Raw genomic sequence first — 7,099 nt, 5'->3', positions numbered from 1 at the left:
TGCTTCAATATGCCAAAAAGCTATAATTATAAGCCTATGCAACAGATCCTGCTGACTTCATCATTTTACTTCTATAAAGTACACTCAGATAATCAGAATATATTATCAAAAATTCCCTTGTAGTTAATTTTACAAGTAATAGAATTCTAAAATTTTATGTCTAGCATATATATATATACCAAATATAACTATAATCTCCCATTTCTTATAAGTTTAAAATATTAAATATAAAAATGGTAGAATGTTTGATGTCTAAAATAATAAGTATCTGAGTGTCAAGTATTGTATGACTTATTTATACACATTTTATATGTAAAAAATGCCTTATCTGTATCATATTCACCAAAAATACTGTTTGATAGCCAAACAAGAAGGCTCAGGAGGTAAAAATGTTTACCATTGAGAGTGATGACATGAGTTTGATGCACAAAACCCACATTCTGGAAGGAGGGAACCAACAAGATTCCCTCTTATCTCTACAGTGAGACTTGGTACTTCCATTCACATATATGCATACATATACATAAGAAATAAATGTATCTATAAATATTGAACATTTTTGAATTGGGTCCAAAAGATAATGCTATTTTACCAATTCATTATCATATCAAATACAGGTTATTAAGAGTTTATTGTTGTTCATTTAAGGTGTAATACTTCTGTGGTTCAATAATTGAAAATGTCCATTAAAGAACTAAATGGCATTTTGTTTTTGAGACAGGGTTCCTTTGTTTGACCTTGACTGGCCTAGCTCTCTAGACCAAGCTGTCCTTGAACTCAAGAGATCCACCTGCTTCTGCCTCCTGAGTGCTGGTATTAAAGGCATGCACCACCACTGACTAACATAAAATAAATTTGGTAAATAGTATTTAACACCTTCCTTAGGTCATTAACAAATATCAATGATACTTACCATGATTGAACACATAATAGGGAAATTCATCTCCAATTGATGAGAATAGTAAATAGTACTCTCATAGTCTGTCTCTGCTGATACAGTAAAATACCTGAGGATAATTTAGTTAGTACAGACACTTATTTCTCTTAGTTATAAAAGTCAGAAGTTCAACAAGATTCAGTATCTAGTAAGGGCTCTTCTCGTTTTCCTTTTCCTTTTCCTTCTCCTCCTTCTCCTTCTTCTTCGATGGCAACTGAATAATACATACTTTAGAGAAGACACTTATTTTCCACAGTAAAAGAGACAAAAAGAGCAAGGGAAACTTCAAAAATAACTTGAGAATAGTATTAACTTATATATCAGCTCCATCCTCATGAGTTAATCTTTCCAATACTGACATATTGGTGACTGATTTCACAAATGACTTATGAGACATATTGAAACTGTAGCAATAAGTAAATACGACACACTTTTTCATAGATAAAAGATAATACGCAGATATAATTAGATCATTTATTCAGAATTAAGTCCAAAAAATGAAGTATTATGTTGGTTTGTTTCCTTTCTGTAAATTCTCAGCTTTTGCTATAATACGGGAAATATCATGAGGTGTAGATGACTTAGATGAAAGAAAAATAAAGTCTGGTCTAGACAATGAGTCATAATTGCCAATAATGGAAAAACCAGGTATGTTAATAACTATATAAATAAAGATTGATAAAATTAAAAAATAAAGTAATAGTTAAAATAGTTATAAATAGAAAGGTTTCAACTAATTTCTAGCTATCACATATATCATTTTAATAGTGTTTTGACAGCTACTAATAAAAAGTAACTTAATATTAGTACATGATTTTTAATAAACTAACAATCATGAAAATGAATTAGATAAATTTTATTTCTGGAGAACATTTAAAGTCTTAATTAGAAGTGAATGGTTATTTCTAATTTATAAAACACACTACGACAAACTTATAATAGGTAAAAAATTAAAGCAAAGGTAGAGTAACAATAATCTTTTTAAAGTAAAATTTAAATTTGTAAACATGATAATATAAGAAATGGTACTGAACAATTGAAGGTTAATTGATAAGTGACTCTATGTGTAGTTAATCTTCATCATCAACAGAAAAGATTGTATGTGTTTCGATGTTTCCAGGAAAGTTTTTGTTGTTATTGTTGTTTTCTATTGTTTGATTTTTCAAGACATGGTTTCTGTGTGTATACCTGGTTGTCCTGGAACTTGCTTTGTAGACAAGGATAGCCTACAATTCACAGAGATCCACCTGCCTCTTCCTCCTGAGTGCTGGGATTAAAGGCCTGTGTCACCACCACCTAACAGGTTCCTGGGCTATTTAACTAAGGAAATTAGTTCCTTCCTGAATACAAGTGACATTATACTATGGGCTGGTGATCTAAACTGAATAAAAATGAGAAAAAAAAGGATAAATTCTGATGCACACCAACAGAATATGGGGAGTCCCAGTGACACAAGTGTTACCATGAACCCTGCTTCTCCTTCTGTACTATCGTGGGTTATTCTTCAAACCCTTAGTAAAAATAAAAATCTTACTATTCTTTGCTTCTCAGGTATTTGGTTACAGAAATCTTAAAATAGCTAATATATTACCATTTTCACATTTGCTTTATATACTGAAATTATGCATTTTAATCCTACGGTTCTATAAAAATTATATAGTAGGTCTTTAGCAATGGCAATGTAAGAACTATTTCTGAAGGTAGAAACTAGACTAAGACTGAGGATATAGATTACATATATACAACCATAATAATCATAGTAAATTAGCTGACATTTATTGATTATAAATCTCTGAAAATCATTTAGAAGCATTACTTTATTTTATCTGTGTCAAAAATTCTTTATGAGATGAATACAGCATTCTTGTTCTTTACAGATGAATAAATTAATATATGAAGATGATGAAAGAACCTTGCTCGAGAAAATTAGTTCAAGAATGTGGGCTTCTAATCCTGGTACTACACACTTTTGAACCTAGCACTGTGGAGACACAGGTAGGTGGATCTCAGAGAGTTTGAGATCACTCTAGTTTACATAGTGAGTTCCAAGACAATCAGGGCAACATTGTGAGACCCTGTCAAATAACAAAACAAAAAGAATTTGTGAAGTCAGAATGTGAAAGCAGGTAGCATCTGTCATTGGATTCTGGAATGTTAATAATTAGTTATACTGACTCCTTTTGGGGTGAAGATATTAACTTCTTTTTAAGAAAAATACATGACATTTAATAGATAATCACAATAATAATGAGAAAGTTACTGAACAATATCACATAAATATCAATATAAATGTCGATCACAGCTTGCAGGCAGCCACCAGCAGTGCAGAGTTTGAAGGGAATTCACAGAGTCAGCACATACTATGACTTTCTTAGCTGAGGGTGTTAGAGAAAAGACATAAACTCTCTTGATGGTTTCTTTCAGACCTTTTCTTGTTCTTCTTTTTTATTCTCTGTTCTTTATTTTCCTGGTGATTTCCTTCTCTCATTCTTGATATTTTCTTTATAACTCTATCTTGATTCTTGATGCTTTCCTTCTAATTTCTTCTAACTTTCTCATTCTTGATGTTTTCCTTCCAACTCTCTCATTCATGATGTTTCCATTGTAACTCATTTTAACTCTGTCTTTATCCTTTCCCTTACAATTTATACACCCCAGCAAAATCTTTCAGGCAATATAAAAGTTATAATGTGGTTGCATTCTGTTTATCAAGTAAATGATTACAATGAATTCATATAAAAACAGCATTCTTCTATATCCCTTACATGATTAAACATTTTGTGCATTGCAGTGAAAAACAAATTACTCCAAAAACCTACATACATTCATATACATTAACAGTATACAAACAAGAAAGATATTCTTTTACTGGTAGGCTACATTTTCTTGTTACAAAGGAAAGACCAATGAGTTTATTACTTATCTTGAAAAGTTATCTTATAAAGAATCTTAAATAAATCATGAATCTAAATTTTTATTCATGAAAACCAGACAGCTCTACTTTAAATCTTTAGGGTGCATACCCACTCATCCACAGGTTATTTTGTTTGTTTGTTTGTTTTGTTTTTTTAATCAGAAGATTGAGGGCAGAAATGGGTATAAGGTATTAATCATCATCTTTGGTCATCAACCAATTCTAGCAATAAAGGCATACCAATCAGTTAATGATAATTGGGTTTTGTTGTTCTTGTTTCCTGAACTTAAAGAGTTCTTCATTCAACTATGTGGCTTTCTAAAACTTTGGATTGTCTTTTGGGGGTTTTCAACTCAATGCTATTTGACAAAAATATCTTAGTCTAACTTTAATTTATTTTCAAAGCTTTTTTTCAGCAAAGATACACTCCAAAACCTGTGAATAGATTTTCCAACATTAACAGTAAAATAATTCAAGCAAGCCTGGTTCCTGGGGACTCAGCTGTTTTCCTTAATCATTAAGCTGAACTGAGATCTGTGCAGCCCCTTATAGGACTTATAGGTACTAGTTGTTTAAGACTTCCTTGTATTTATTTTTAATCATCAAAACTCTAATCTAACATTATTATTATCAATTAGACAGTACATCTTAGGAAGAAATTATCTTCATGATAATCCACAGGTAAAATTGCCTAGTAGAACAGAATATTTCCATGAGATAAACACACTGCATTACAGGCCGTAGGGATCTCCTCATACCCATTCATACCATGCCAAATTCCAAAGAAAGATGGCAAGAGGAAACATATAAAGACACAGCAGAAGCAAAAGACATTCTGAAGACTTTGTCTATCCAAGATTGAGAATCACCCATCAATGGTTTTCCTCCTGGTGGGCTGACACCTGAACTCCAATTGCCAATTGCTGCTCCTCTGACATGGGAACTGGCAAAAGCCAGATAATATTAGTAAGATTTTAATACTTTCTAGTTTCTAGGTCTTCTTCAGAAGCATCATAATTTTCTAAATTTGTGATAAAATGTGTATTATATTTTAAAGTTTCCATTTATGTGAATTTCTTGTCCCCTCTGTGTTGTTTGCTTTGATATTTATAAATCTTATATGTGATTTATGATACAGTACTTTACAGATTTTGGTATAACAGGCATTTCTTTTCAACATTACATTTTCTTAACTCTTGTCTGGTGGTATTAGGAACCAAACCTAGGCCTGATTCTCTGCTAGACAAGTGCTTCATCACTGATCACCATCCCTAGCCCACTTCGTTTTAAATATTTTTTAATTGCAATATACTTATATCATTTCCCCCTTCTCTTTACTCTCTCCAACCCTTCCTGTGAACCACACTCTTTGTTGTCTCTCAGATTCATAGCCTCTTCTTCTTCAGCTGTTATATAGCCCTTTCAAAATAATACTTTTATTCATTCTGTGACAAGTTCGTGCATATATACAATAAATTTTGGTCATATCCAAATAGTTATCTTTGTAACTACAGGTCTGTGTTGTCCCCATCCTTGGCCAGAAAGCTACTCTTGTAGTAGGCAACAGTTAATGCAGAGACTTAATACAAGTTGAAATGTTGAAAACAAATGACTGTAAGGGTTCACGTCTAAATGTATAACTGCCACCCTTTCCCAATACTCTGGGAACATCAGAGAAGAGAAACCCAGCCCCTATTTTAATGAGACAGAGTATCATTGCATTTTCAGGCTGGCCTTGGACTTGCTCTGTGACCCAGGCAGGACTTGAACTTACAAGCATCCCTTTTCAGCAGCCTGAGTAACTAGCTGGAAATTCAGGTTTGTATTACTAGACCCAACTTTTCTAATGGTCATCTATCTTGATACAAGTCATTTTTTCATAATAAAGAGTTTATTTTGGCTTATGTTGACAAAGTAAATGTATGTAATGACAAGTGAAGTTTAAAAGTATAAAGGCTTGGGTGAAGGAGCACAAAAGCTGATAGTTCACATCTCCATCTGTAAAAAGAATGCAAAGATAGTGAACTGGAAGTGAAGCAAAACTCTATACTCTCAAAGCCTAGGGCCAGTGACAAACCTCCAGCAAGGACCGTCATCTTAAATGTTTCATATACTCTTCAAACAGCAGTACAAACTGGGGTCCAAGTGCTCAAATACATTGACCTACAAGTGATGTTTCTCATACAAAACACCACATATATCTTCTATGGAAGTATATAATCACTGAGTGTAAAAAAATAGAAATGTATTTCTAAATACATTTAGCCATTTTGGACTATTCTCTTTAAACATTAGCTTATTATTTTATTATTGTTGTGGTGGTGGTACTTTTGTGGTTCTGAGGTTCAGACAGAGGGCTTTACAGTTGCTTAGTAACTTCTCTAACACAAAGCAAGGTGTTTGACCTGGTATTTCACATTTTATAAAAGTGTAACTTTGTATATAAACATTAATATATGTATACACAGTTCCATTTAGACTGTTTGCAATATTTTCATTTCAAACAATGTTCTAATAAACATTTTCTACATTTGTCCTTGGAGATATTTGTAAGGCTTTCTTAAGAATCCAAATTTTTGACATATAGGCCATTGTATTATATCAGGCAGAATAAGGTGTCTCCTCAAGGTTGTCATCCCCTGGAGTACATACACTTTCCATTTTCCTCAATCAAACACTAATCTAGGTATTGCTACGAACATATTTTAAAATGTTCCAAATCAGTTTGACCAAGTGCTCTCTTGAAAATCAATCAAGTGTTTTATAATTGACTCCGGTTCTTGCAATTTCTATTCCTTTTATAATAATTCTGAATTTTGTACATCTTTGCTTCCACTAAACTGATGCTTATATATGAGTTTGTAATATTTTAACAAAAAGATATAAAATAAATTTTTGTACATGATTAAATGTGGCATAAACAGTTTCTCACTATATTTTTTTCAAATTTTTCATATATTGGCTCATTGTTATTGAAAATACAATGACGGCCTACGTATTTTTACTATTACAAAACATTTTATTTTTCCTCATCAGGTATTCATATGCAAACTGTTAGCTGTTTTAATATAAAAAAACATAGTTAGTACATTTGAGAATACAAAAATAGACTTATTTTGAGAATACTATTTACCTTTTCTTTTTTTTTACACCCCAACCACAGTTTCCCCTCCCTCCACTCCTCTTAGTTGCCCCCACCTCCCCTCTGCCACAGATCCACTCCCATTCTATTTTTCTCTTCAAAAAAA

The sequence above is a fragment of the Chionomys nivalis genome, chromosome X (genome assembly GCF_950005125.1).
Source record: "Chionomys nivalis chromosome X, mChiNiv1.1, whole genome shotgun sequence".
In the NCBI taxonomy this organism is placed as follows: Eukaryota; Metazoa; Chordata; class Mammalia; order Rodentia; family Cricetidae; genus Chionomys; species Chionomys nivalis.
This window is presented reverse-complemented; position numbering follows the sequence as displayed.